Raw genomic sequence first — 15,122 nt, forward strand, 5'->3', positions numbered from 1 at the left:
ATATGTTGCATACATGTCCTGTCAATGGCAGAGATAGCACACATTTCTGTGCAAAAGATTTTATATACAAGATTTTTAATGAAGATACATTTTTATATATTTTATATAGAAGATGAAATATACAGGTGCATTTATATATAATTTTATATATCTACAAACTAAAAGTTTGATTTTTATCTCATTTTCTTGAATGTGAAATTAAGAGATGAATTACTGGGATTATTATCTGTCTGGTGACACCCTGAAACAACTGTTACACATTCACAGAACTCTTTCTGAAGATATCTAATTCTGTTTTGGGAGATTTGATATGAAACATTTACCATTTCTTTAGAAAGCATAAGATAACAGCCCATGAACACAGAAGCTGGGACTTCATTTTGCTAAGTGTGTAGCTTAAATTTTGAAGAGCTTTCCTTCTAGACTCAGAGCAGTCTTTTATATGATATATATGAAACCACATAAACTGGTTTTTATTCTACTGAAAATAATGCACTAGTGATTCTTGCCCTCAAATTTTTGAGAGAAAGACATCTGACTTCTAAATAAAAACCTAATCAAACATGTTCCCCTTCTTCCCATTACTGCCATATCTGGAAACCAAAATACAAATGTGTCTTACGTGAGTGCTAAAGACAGGACTAAGCTCTCTTTCCCCTAAACAAGATTTCGCTGAGCTCCAGCCCAACTTCTTAAGACCCACAAACCACAATTAAGAGCAAACTTCCTAAAAACAGTTATCTGTCCAAGGAATTACTCCAATTTTCCAAATCCCACTATTATATCTTAAGAAGGAATGAGAAAAGTGGTCCTGTTCCTAACACCTTTCTATAGACTTTCCATCCTCAGAAACTACACATTCTCAAATTTCACACAGACACTGCTGCTTGTGTGACAATCTTTGTATACTGAATATCAGCAGACTTACTGGTTTGCAGCAGAGCATAACACAAAAAAAAGAATAGTCTTCCCAAATGCAATCAGGCGCTAGCACCTAAGGCCCAGGATGACCTAAGAGTGACTCAGTAGCTAGACTTCAGTTACAGACAAATTACTTCTCGTTTCTTGGTTTTCTAAAGCTCCATCTGAACTCTTTCCATCCAACCTCTTGGATAAAATACACTTTAAATATTTTCCTTTTTTTTTTTTAATATATATATACATCATAAATGATGATGTGGCATTAAAGGTTTTATAAGCATGTCTTTTACTTGATCTGCATGAAGCAGTTGTATTCTTCACTTAGTGGTAATATCACAGATTTGACTGCTGCTAAATTCTTTACACACTATCATACTTGTTTTACACACACAGAGTAACTTATTACCTGTAAGTGGTATTTAGAAAAATTATAGCTTTTGTTCTTGTCAGGGAGTATATAGAAAAACTGTGTTTAATCAGAAAGTGCATTTTCCTATGTCCTTTCCAGACACAGAAATCCACTTAGCTTAACTGATTGCACAAATTCTAGACACAAAAACATAATTTTAACTCACAGAAAGAAAGGTTTACAGACTTACAGAAACAGACATTAAGTTAAAAAATAAAGGTGCTTAAAGTATTATTACATTCTAAATAAACAACGAAAGCACTCAATACTATGTGTCAGAAAGTCTGGTGTACTTTGCCACAGCATACTTTCTGAGAAGATTGAAATAGCATATATTTATGTGTGATGTTACATTATTACAAATATGCCACATAATTCCTAACTTTTATACTCTTGAGTACATTCTTTCAGGTGATTTTTTCCCCCATAGTTTTTAGGTTTATTTCTTGATTTGATTTTCTTGTTTCTAACGCATACTGAACCATTTAAGAATTGTTACATGTGTATAATTATGAAGCTAATTTTCCCCATAACACACGTTTATTCAGCTGATCAAAAATATAAACATGAATAATTCATAATTAAGAACAGCGTTTCATTTTTTAAAAATCCTAAAAAATATGGGTTTATATTTTTAACACAGCAAGGTAGCTAGCACTGCCCAAGTACACACTAGAAAAATTAATCTTCACTGTAAGAACCTCCTTCACACAAAGTTACAGAAACACAGATGCTGACCCAATGCATTTTGGTCCCCACAATCACACACATTTTTGTATAATGAAATTAACATATACAAGAAGCCGGGGTTAACCTCTGCTTCAGCTCCATTTGTGCGATGTGTCGCCAAGTTCAGGATTCAGGTTTGAATTCACAAGCTATCGCCAGCCACATTCGCTGTTCTGCAGCAACCTCTGGCGGCCATTTCAATGAGAAGTGTTGGTTCAGCAACTGACTGGCCTTCCACACCTCTGGGACCAGGTCAGGTGTGTCAAGCAAGGCACCCAACACAAGGTAAGGGAATAACCAAACTCCTGGACACTGCTTGTCCTGACCATTACTAAAATCCTAAAACATGCAGGCACAAGCATTAAATGAGTATGCAATCGAAAAAGCTGTAGCTGTTACATATTCAAGCACCACCAACAGTATCTGCGTACAATCATACTAAAATCTGTATTACGCATAGTATCAGTAACATACCTCGTAAATATAATAACTACACTTGGTTTAGGGTGGCATAAATATATTCTGAAATTCTTATTCATCATTACTGCATCAGTTTTAGATAGGAGAACTGAAGTCAAGCTAAATTTAGTTTCCTATAAACCTGCTCATTTTTCATATCACATTTATACGTACATTCTCTGAAGCAGTTACTGCCTTCTTTCTTAAAGTAAGAATGAAATTTGATCCATCAACCAAACAACTGGCAACAAGAGAGCTCATCAGCTTTTCACAGTTAAAATAATCAACTTACAAATTTAATGTTTGCAATGAGAAAATTTTTCTACCCGTATTTTAAATAGTAAAAGCACAATATATTTTCAATGCATTGTAAAAAACAATTATCAAAAGCAGAAAAGCACTATACCAACAGAAATTACCCACCACTCCTCACTAACAAATTCTCCCCCAGCACTCCAAAGCACAACTCAAATCCTCCCAGATGGAAGCACGGAGATACAAAATTCCAGAGCAGTGACCGCCTCACTCATCTGGTACCCAGGGACAAACAGGTCAGCCAGTGGAATTTTGACTGCGAGACTGGAAGTGTCACTGAATGGCAAGTTGTTCTGAGCAGGTAGGGAGATACAGTGGATGCTAATTTGCAAAATCCATAGAAACAGAGTTAAGCCACTGCATACTACATACCCTCAGCTCTTCCACTGATCAGCGCAAAGGTTTATTAGGGGTCACTGTATCAAGGACTGGAGCTCTGACATTGCAAGTTGTTAAACTACATTTTAAATGGTAATGGTAACATAAAGAAGGAAGAATAAAAGCTGTATTTGGTTTATGATTTAACATCTGCTTTCTATGATTTTAAGAGTTTAGTCAGGTGTGTGAAGAAACTGCTACGTAACAGAATTTTTCTTTTGCTGTTTAAAATTCTTTTTGTTTTCATAATCATTAGTTTCACTTTTTCCTAATTCTTAGTGGTTGAGATTGAACAAAAAGGAGAAAAGAGGGAGACATAACAGACAAAAACCAGCTGCATAGGAACCCTTCTCTGTTGTAGTATAAAATAACAGAAAATTACAGCTCCTGATGGAGAAGATTTTATTTGCACCTGGGCTCTATCAACCAATGAGACTTACACACAAAGCACATAAACCTTCAGTTATAATGGTTCAAAATAATCCCAAACCACAGACTTTATTCTTACATTCTACTTATAGATATGAAATGTTAATGTATTTTCTTATTTTTATATGTATGTTCATATACACGCACAGATATACGGAAGTATCTCTCTCATCGGACATACTTGGGACTGGTCTTTTCTACCAAACCCTGTGACGATAGCTCTTAAACTCTGTATCAATGGAATTCTTTGTTAAGACAAAATTCAGTCACAGCCTAAATTCATTTGGTTTCTATTAAAAACATGGAGGTGAAACTAAACAAAAGCTAAAAATATAATGTCATAAACCAAACAAACATTATACATCAGTCAGTGCTCTCCTTTCTTGGGAGGAAAAATGAGACAATTTTAACTACTGATCCTCTACCCGATGACTCAATATTGTGACTATAATATAATACTTTAGCTGTTGCTTGTCGAATAAGTGAGGCCAAGCATTCACTTTCTGGATATATAGCTAGAACATGATTTAACAATTTTTCTCCTTCCTTTGCATAAAATGTAATCATTTCCAATGAACTACCTCTATTTTTGCTTCACTGTACTTTAAAAAAGTTCGCAGTTGATGCATTGATTCAATTATTATCAGTTGATGTACTGATTAAATCACATACACATATATGTTTATTAACTGCAAACAAACAGAGATTACACAGGTAGGAAGTACTAGCCTTTGAGAGGAGCACATGAATGGCTCGTCTGGAGCATGACCACGTTTATAGACGTAACACCTTCAATATGGCCAACCTGGGTTTTTTTCTGAATTGACTATTTTCAAATGAGTGTTATCCAGTTCAGGTATGACTTCAAACATATATATTTCATTCAAATTCTGTAATAGCATTGATAAAAAAGAACATATTTTAATAAATTGGAATCTGATTTCAACTTTTAGGATATAAAAATACACACATACATATATACACAAAAAATATATTCTTCTTGTATTACACAGCTTTGCTCAACAGCCCTTTAAGTTTAAAGGTGTTAAATTAGCCACTGGAGAGCTTCCATAGCATCTCCTAAATCCAACAGAAACAAACTGAAGTCCAATGTGGTAGTAAGCAGCAGGCTGGTGCCAGCAAAAAACACATCTACGGTGGCAACTCCAGCCCCAAATGCTAGTGACTTAAGAGGCCAGCAGTAGGAAAAGTCAGCTATTAGCACAAGAGGGCAAGGTTTTGGCAGACATTTCTAACTAATGAGGCACACAAAATGCTTTTCTGATGCTGCCTGTGTTTTGACTTCCTGTAATAATTACATACTTTGAGATCTGAAGCACGCAGCAGTTTCATAACACAACCAAAGCCCCATTTCAAAATCCTGTTCATACTTAGTCAGTATAGAAAAATACTAAAAATAAATAAATATTAAATGGTACCAAAAACCTTACTGTAAAGATGCAGAAAAAACATGACGTTATATACAATCTTTATTTCTTCCATCTATATATTAATAATATATATTATATATGTTATATATTATATAGCCATATTTCATGCCTATCATCTATATATTACTTTTTACTGAGATTTTGTAAAATATTTTATAAATACTAAGTTTAGTAGAAGAATCCTTAATTAAAAGGTATGACATTCTTTCACAAGCGGGGGGGGCAGAACCTGGTACAATACCTTTCTCTTTAAGAAAAGACTGAAGAAAGGAGAAAAAACCCCACAAAACTGAATGATCAGATGAGGGAAGAAGATAATCTCTTGGCCCTCACAGCCTTGACAGAGGAACTGGAAGAGGATGAATAGCCCAGCTGTAACCTCTTCCATAGAAACACTCACAAAGATGGGAGAAAGGTTGCTTTTTCCTCCCAAGAAAAACAATACTGGCAATTAAGTTGTAGTGCCATCTTCTACTAGTTCAGCAGGACTTAGGAAAGCTGTAGGTAGCAGATGTATTATTTATGTTTGTGTGTCAAAGCCAGTGTCTCCAACAATACAACCAGGTTAAGAGATTCATTAGATAGTCATAATTATTTCATTATTGTTCAAATGTCATTAATATGCAATAACATTACCAAATCACAGAACAATGACTGCAGTCCTAAGTAGTTGCCCTTTTAGACTTAAGAAAGTGTAAGCTTGAAGATGGATTTTGTAACAATTGAAATAAACAGAACTGTTAACCACAAAGGCTATTTACAACACATTCAAAATCTGATTTGAAATATATACTCCAATTCATTTTCAGAAAGTATATAAATAGAATTTTTCTCTTAATATTAACTGCTTATAATTAATTTCAAAGTTCTGTCTTTGTTCAAGGAAATAGATAAAGCTTGAGCAAGCTAGTTTCCCTCCATGGCCCCACTAGCTGATTTCAATCTATGTTCAGATTACTTAAAATATTTTCATTTGTTTTGCATATTTTATTAATAGGAAGATATTTCAGCTGAGGTCACTCTATGCTAAGCCAAGGGAGAATCTGTGCATCTATCTTACTCTCTGTGGTATGCAGAGGGCCATTATTTTAATGACTGGTGTTTTAGTTCATAGTATAAAAATCCTAGGAAGGAGAGAAATTCCCAGTTCTCCACTCTCTCCTTTCCCCATCCCCCCAAGAACTTCATAAAGATTTTATTGTAGTACAACTGAGGTGCATTCTCATTTCATGTTCTCATGAGCTTCTGTAGTTACTTTGCTGATATTTGCTATGCATTCTCAGGATACTACATAACCAGGAAATCTGTTTCAGTTTATTAATAACCCTTTTTCTATTTCCTAAACCCAGATACGGTGCAAAACATGAGTTGATTGCATAAAATATAGAAGGGCATTCAGAAAGATGGAAGGGTTTGGTAACTTTAAATTCACAACGAACTGGATTTTTAGGAGTCTCTGGTGGCTTGGGTAGTTACTTTAGTCTGCAATATAGTTTCTCAAGAGAGGCAGAAAAAGCTAGTCATTTCTCAAAGATCCAGAGACCAAGCTCCTTATTTTTGTCCCCACACTTCAGTGTGTTTTTAAAAACAAGTATTACATTACATAACAGTGCATCATCTCAGCAGTAAGGGGAATAGAAACAGTCACATATAGAAGTGGGTCCATTTTGCCAACAGATATGTAGACTATCTAGTCCAAAAAAGGGAAAGATTTTTAATGAAGTGTTGCAAGGTATCCTTATCCTTTTTACTGCAGTTACATTTCTTTGAACATGGAGTATCATAGATTTCAACCCACTCCCAGTCTACATGTGCAGTCACTGCTCATAAATCTGGTCCTAAATTTGAATCCAAAATGAAATGTAGCTTTAAAAAGTACTGTATATAGGCAGAAAATTAATTTATCCAACGTGCACCAGTCCATTCTAAAAACAGGCTGCAGGGTCCAGGTCAGAATTCACTGAAAAGTATATCAGATGTTACCTTCTGTAGAGAAAAGAATGCTGTCAATAAGGTTAAAAAGAAAATAAAAATAAATCAACTAGCAATGAAAACGAAAACCGGTTTTCTTGTCAAGTTTTTCATATCAGTATCTCTGTTGGTTTTAGCACAGTGTTATGCATAGGTATTAGGCTGCTAGACGGCACACGCTATCGTTCAGTCAAGCAAAACAAATACAGGAAGTGAGGCAATCACATTTTTTTCTTTATTGTTATATGCAAAAAAAGTATCAAAAACTCTTAAAAGGATGGAATAAATAAATAAAAAAGTGACTACATACTGCCCTAAGCATAACATTTGTTTTGATTTCACAGTGTTGATAAAGTACTGCCTTTACAGTCCCTGACTAACAGCCTTTGCAGCCACAGGACAAGGCCCCACTGCACTGTCCTCAATGCAGCCCAGAGCTGAGCAGGGGAATGAGGACAGCAGAACAACACTGTAAGGTGCATCCTGGCTTTTGCTTTTCTTGCTCAGCTGCAACAGAACAGTCTGGAAGCAATCTTCCCAGCAGCTGCTCTCATCAACAAACTGTTTATTGTAAGAAAGTGGCTGGGTCAAAGGCTAAACGTCATCCAGAACTGAAAGCATATCTTTAAAAAAATCTGAAGCCGTCCCTGCATATGAAAAAAAGCACGTTACATATGAAAGAGACCCATATTCCATTCTGAAAGGCCAAGAGTCTACTTAAACAAAAACTTAATTTGATGAAGCAGTATTTTATAATGCTGCACTAATTTACTGCGGCTTGTGCTGATTTTGAGGCATGTACAAGGTTTCTAAGAAAAACATAAGTTATTTAAAATTCAATCTGCGTTATATGGTAAAAAAATAGTTGCATTAAAAATATTCTAAAATACTTTATTAATACTGAATAAGTTAGCTCCATATTCACACACAACAACAAAAAAATAAGTACTCCTCTAATGCATTACAAATGCACCATAAACGTGTTACACAAGTTGAAAAAACAGGTTTAGGCTCAGTATCAGTTTTATCCCCCAAAAAATAGAAAGAAAAAAATCTGCAGGTTTTATGATGCAGGTAGCAGAGCAAGATGACGTACTAAACGCATGGGTATTAAATCCTCCACAAGCACTCGCCAACTCAGTTTCAAACTTTATCTGAAACTTTTGAATGCAACAGCCCATATTCAGATGTCAAAACCTCTTCCAGAATTCCCAGTTACGTCAAGAGTCACTAAAGGATTGAATTTAACCAGGTTTTAAGCCAAGCATACTTTAAAAATTGTAATTTACATTACCATATAACTACATTTAAGCATGTGAACACACACACGCACACACAAAGGAACAAAGAACGTATGCATCAACCCCTCCATATTTAGCATAATTTAGTGATATCTATAATAAAGTTTTAGTTTAAACTAAAAGATACTAAAAATTACAGGACAAAAATCTCATTTAGTTGTTTGTAGCTCTTAATCTCAAAAATTAAACAGTATATGACCACCTATGCAAGGTAAACTGGTATCATAACATAGGACAGCAATTGGGGTGTAGCTGCTGCAACAGACTACAAAGCTGACTTTGAGAGTAAAGGATCAGTAAGAACAAGGTCTACTTTTGACATAATATCACTACACAACACTTCACAAAAATGAGCATTGCAGTGAAAGGGCTGATAAATCAGAGGACTAGTAGGTGTTGATTTATCCTACCAGAAAAAGGCATGACAAATTACAGTTTGACTATTTAATTCTTCATGACACCTACTTTGTAACAAAACTGTTGCTATATTTTTGAAGAAAAGTGTACAGTAAATTGAGCATATGTATAACTGTGCTAAAAATAAGCACAGAGAAACCAGGTAGAAAGGAAAAGACATTCCACTTTTGCACTAAAATCTGAACATTATGCATATTAAAGTGTGGGGTTTTAAAAAAATAAATAATCAAAGTCATGTTTAGAAGAATAAATTAAGATATAAATCTAACCTTAAATGCTGTATGCATTTATTTTAAATTACTCTCAAAAGATTCTGTATTGACTAGGAAAAAAATACAGAAGAATTTTGTTCTCAGCTAATAGGGCAATAAATTAGATGCAATATATTCAGCTGGTAAAACTGGCTCTGTTAAACAGCTATCACATAATAATATTTTTATTTGGTACCAAAACTTTTTTTTTTTTAAACTGAGGATAAAATTGTTGAAAATCTTGGAATTAGTACTAGAATGAGTTAAGTAAATAAAACTTAAGAAAATATTTTTTCTTAGCACTGATAGTACACAGTTCTTAGTTTTAAGGTTTTCTATCAGGTTCGTTTTGCCTTTCAGCAGGTTTATGTACACAAAATGTGAGTGAATTTAGTGTTCATTAATATGAAATAGTAGAACAGAAGCCAAAGATTCTCCTCTGAGCACTGCAAACATGCTTTCAACTTGAACGACAAGATTTCAGCTGTACCTCAGTTTTGCCCCTTCTCAGCAATAACTCCCAATTCTGTCACACTGTAGGGGGTTTTGGGCTAAAGAATTTCTGTGAAATATTAGGGTGAAACCACAACACATTTTCACATGTACCACAACTCAGAGATTACAAACAGTTATGTCCCTAAATTGCACATCTAATGTTCAACATGTATTATATATTTTACAATTGTTTCTAAAACATATTCAGGTTAACGTAACAGTTTATAAATAATAAAAAAGATACTACAAGAAACATCTTAGAAAGGAAGAATTTCTTGCAACTTATATACTATAATGGCAAGAACATGCTTGGCATATTATTTATAGTATACATACTCCAAATATAAAAAACAGTATTAAGGTAACAACTACTAATTTTCACTGTAACTAAGATCTCCTTGCTAACCAAGGATCCTAAAAAAACACTAGCATGAGAGCACGGGATTATTCCAAAAAAGTGAAATAATGCTTTTTATTTAGTGGAAAAAAATAAAAAAAGTTGAGCTTCATGCTTCGAAAATACATTACGTACATATACAGCAATGTAAAATTTAGATATCAAACAGAACTCTGAAGGAGGCCTCAATAATATTCAGATTATCACAAATTAATAGATTTTTCTATTAACACGGGAAAAATACAGTATTCACACCCACATACTATAATGCTAGTTTGTAAGAGTGAATGGCAAACTGTATTTACAGTTATCCTAGCTGCATCTTTTCTTAACACATTGTAATTCTCTCCCTTTTTCAGTCCTTTCAGATTTAACACTTACTTTCTTCTGCTAGGATTGAAACCTTGTTCAGAACAAGAGGTAAATTTTTTTCTTCAGAGCTAAAACAAGAAGATAGTAACCCAATCATACACTGCACTTTGCCATAGCTGTCAGGGTCCTGATACACAGGCAACTTCAAGAACCAACTTCAGAGCCAGCCTTCTCAGAGAGCAGCCATCTGAAAGCATTTCTGCGATGGTCAGGGATAAATGGGAAAAAAAACAAACCCAAACTTAATTTGCCTTTTGGAGGTGGACACAGAATATACTTAACACTCACAGGGATAAGGCTAAACATTTATACAGACAAACCCTTTAGCTACCCAAGGGCTGAGTTCACTTTAGTCAAGTCATATACACCACTAGCTTCTACTCCAAAAGACCACGTCTGGCACACAGAACTTACAGTACTGCAGACAACACAGTAGAAATCAAAGCTCATGACTGAAATTCAGGGTTTTAGAAGCGACTTTGGGAAGGCACTTGAAGCAAACAGGAACAGACTTGAGACTGAAGACAGCATATGAGAAGTGGTCAATAGAAGTAAATACAGGCAGTCAGGAATATTTTTGACAATGGCACATTCTTTATTCTGAAGGACTTTGGATTCCCTTGACTTGTCTCTGAGGATAACCACCTGTTTCTGTGCTTAGGGATATTTATGGTCTATTACTGTTAACAGTTGAGGGAAGACCCAATCTGTCAAACAAAATTTGCAGTATTTTTTAATGCAAATGGTAACACATAATGTAGAACATAGCCCAAAGAGAAGTCATTTAATAAAACCTAACCACAATGCGAGGAAGCATGCTCTTGCATTGTTTTAAGACTCAACTGAATAGCATACCTGAAAAAGAAGATGCCTTCATTTTTTAGACTTTTCTCATTAAAATTTAGTACTAACCCAAGCAAAGAAATGTCTTGCGGGGCAGTGGTCTGCCGGGGACAACAAAATACAGCCTTACAGAAATACCTGTTGAAAACTATGTAAACAGTAAACGCTTGCTACATGTGGTCGCTAATGTAGCCTGTTGCTAAGGTTAGTGACTGCAGTGCAAGCCTCAGACTTCTGAGAAAGCATAAAAGCTTTTAAGTGTAGTAACAGTAAAGCTTAACATAATTTTTTATTCCAGCTTAGCAGCCAGTGAGTGAAAAGGGTTTCCAGCTCCCAAGTCACATGGCTGTATTGTGCCTAGCTCTATTTCCTAGCTGACTGACAACAGAAAGTGGCAGAACTGAAACTTTTGAACCCTGCTGTAATACAAAAAGGAAAAACAGCCAAGGTCTGGGCAAGAAAGTCTTATGGAGGTAAGGACTAAGACTATGACATCCTACCCAGACTACACTTCTAAATTCAAGGGCCTGGCCAGAATGAATCAAAAGCTTTGAAAGACTGAAACCCACTCCAAAGATGAACTTTTAATTGAATATGAACCACCTCTGTTGAAGGCCCTAAACAGTCTCAAACAAAAGGGTTAACTTCTAAAAACAAACTCTCTTGAGGGGAAACAGTTTCAGGGATTACTTCAGTCAGTACTAAAATGCAAAAAAAAACCCAAAACACCCAAAAAGTTTAAAATGCATTTCCAGAATAGTCTCACACAAACTAATGAACTCAAGCTACAGACAAAGTGTATACTTAGTCTGTGACACCTAGTAATTAATCTCTCCTTGGTTAAATAAGGACAGTTTGGGTCTCTGTTTCTTTAATGTAACAGCCAGGGAACCAGGAGACTGACTGAGAGGAAAGCAATTATTATTTAATTTTGAGTTTCAAGTTTGATGTGTACTTTCAGTTTGTTGAGCCAGTGTTACCACACAAAATCAGGAACGTAACAGTGGTTGTGAAAGTAACATTCTACCAGCAAATTATCATATGCTTCCAAGAGGAAGAGACATCCTTGAACAGATGGAGAAATTGCTTTGTATGGAGCAATACGGATAGCAAGAATTGTAGTAAGGCTTACTGCAGTTCAAAAATGTCTAATTATCTATTCCTGGGCTGCTAATTGGAGACCATTATTAGACAGAGTGGATCACGTAGGATAGAAAAAAAAAAGCTTGACAATATTTAAAGAAAACCAAAGTCCACTGCAGAGATAACAAAAGCATGACCCTATCATTGCTACCTATTCATACGTACCATTTGACTGAAACACCAAATTAAACATTGCTGCTGCCCAGATGTTGCCTATGGCTAGGAAAGGTAGAACAAAAAGCCTTCCATAATTGCAAGAGCTGATGAACTTCTCTTTCAAATAACAAAATTAACACTTGCTGCTCGAATGATATGAATACAAGGACAAAGCAGCTACCTTATCAATGTAATATGCCCCTTTAAACTTGTATGTTTTCTCCAACAGTGGCCAGCAGCAGATGCACAAGAGAACATAGCAAACATAAGGTAATTATCTCCTCTTCTAGCCATGTACATCATAAAGATTTGTGAGCCAAAGAGCATATGCCTCACAGCTCCAATGAAGTATTCTCCCATGAAAGAAAAGTAATCTTTTGAACTTAGTTCAAAACATTCCTGACATCAACTATGCTCATTTAAAATAACGACAGAAGTATTCTAAAAACAAAAGTACAAGTTTAAATGCTTTAAGGTATTTCTAACAAAACCTCAGGAATTCAAACAAGCAGCTCAAATATTTATGGTAATTTTCAGCTCATACTGCTTATAGTAACTTTGGGAAAGTCCCCTCTCTCTATAGGAAGCAAAAAGTAAGAATAAACATTTGCTTTCAGCTACTGTATTTTCCATCAGCTAATATATTGTACTAATATACCAACATGTAAAACACAGTCAAAAAGTGGAAAACTAATTAGATAACTTTTATCTCTGCAGCTGCTGCTCCTGTCAGGTAGCTGTGGTACATGAACTAATCATAATACCAACAATTCCATAGAAGTCTATATTCCAGACCAGAAAAATGCATGGATAATTGCTTATTTCATGAAATGAGTTCTGAAGTCAAAACATGCCATATGTAATTTTTTTATTTGAATCTTGACAATTATGCACCAACACAATCAGTTTTCCTTCTTGCAAAAAATATCAGAAACATCTCTTGGAATTAATTTTTGTCGATTTTGACTGCATGGAAGTGCTGAGACATGCTCCCACAAAATAGTTCTGTCCATCTTAAAATTCAGAGGACCTTAAGATGTTTTGCAATTGCTAACAGTTGTCTGTATACGATAGGTCAAAAGCATCCAGGCAGAGTTCTTGAAAAGGGAGGAGATGGTGATACACTTTCTCCAACTGTGTATTGCTCTTCTTTTGATTTTTATAAGAACAATGCAACTTTTTCTACTGAAGTTATGACCTGCTTCATCAGTTAAAAGGTAAGTTACAAAGAAATGATGTCCAATTACTTTGTTGCAAGTGTCACATCAAAAAAGATAGGACAAACAGGAAAAAGGAAACATATGTATACTATTCAGTAATACACATTATATCCACAATTTCCCTTCACAATTGGATCTTAGCAAATAAAAATCACTTAATCTTTATTTAGAGTCTCTTTCTGAAGTTATTAAAAACTGGTATTCACTTTATAGTAAGTCTGTATCAAAGAGCAAGAAGCTGAGCAAAAAATCTAGAGGAGAGTTGTTCGTACAAACAATGTTTTGAGACTCGAAAGTCTGTGTACCCACTTTTAAACTTACTAAATCATCTATTGTTCTGTCTTCAAATCTTAGTTCTCACCATGTGCAAAAATTGTGAATTTATTATGGCCACTACTACTCTTCAACTGCAGTAGGGATTCTGACCCATGTTAAAACTAGTCTCATCAATACTGATCCTGCTAAGGCTTGGCTTTAACAATTATTTTAATTACACATTTATTCAGTTTTTACCAATTAAAAGAAGGATATTTTGAAACATTTTCTGAAATAGTACTTAAAATATTTCTTAAACAAGTTCAACAGTACAATTTAGTACACATTTGAGAAACAATACACGCTAGATAAGGGAAGTGATTCGCAATAAAACAAGCTGTAAAAATCAACTGTCCTGTGTCTTACATCCTAGTGAAATAATCAATTCAAAATAGCACAGATTTTATAGCTGAATTTATTAGATATGCATTACAATAACTTGCAGCTGTAGGGAATGCTAGAAAATGCAGTAATACAAGTTGTTTTCTATATGGTCAAGTCCTGCTCCTTACCTCTGCCTCTTCAGCTGTTGCCCCATTCCCCTCTCTCCTCCTCCCACACACGGCACTGTCTGTCTTCATCATCTGGTATCAAACTAGATCCACTAGCTCTTCCTCCTGAGGTTTTTTCCTCTTCAAAAAGTTCTTACCCTCATCGGTCAAGGAGCATGCTCCAATTTACACACCAACCCGGAGAATAAGTCCCATCTTAACTTTTCTCAGGGCTGGAGTTCCTCAGGGCCAGTTGTCTTCTCTGGGCCCATGTCGCTTTCATAATTTCTACTATATCGTGCATTTATTAAGGGGTAAAAAAGAAGACAATTTCTGAAACTTAAGGTTGCTAATATGACTAACAAAATAAGATTATATACAAACTTTTTAAAAATACACATATTAACACACATATACACACAGACTTACACAAGTCTGTAATATAATTTTATACAGATGTAGTACCATACTTAAGTACAGAACTTCAGCACTGTTGTAGATCCTCTAGTGTTTGCACAAGGAAATGCTGGCACAGATTAAATGGTGAGCAGTTGAAATTCTTACAATTAAATCATGCAATCCTGTGAAGTACAGCTCTTAAGAATACAGGCTGCCCTGATGGACTTAGCTACACAGCACATTTACAGAGGGTACTTCTA

General features: G+C 35.1%; 1 protein-coding gene across 5 annotated transcripts in view; it reads right to left on the reverse strand.

Moving 5' to 3' along the window:
- HLCS (holocarboxylase synthetase) overlaps positions 1–15,122 on the reverse strand; it is a 124,099-nt gene that overhangs the window by 79,912 nt on the left and 29,065 nt on the right. The gene's annotated exons all lie outside the window — the stretch shown is intronic.

Source organism: Falco punctatus, assembly GCF_963210335.1.
Source record: "Falco punctatus genome assembly, chromosome: 2".
Lineage (NCBI taxonomy): Eukaryota > Metazoa > Chordata > Aves > Falconiformes > Falconidae > Falco > Falco punctatus.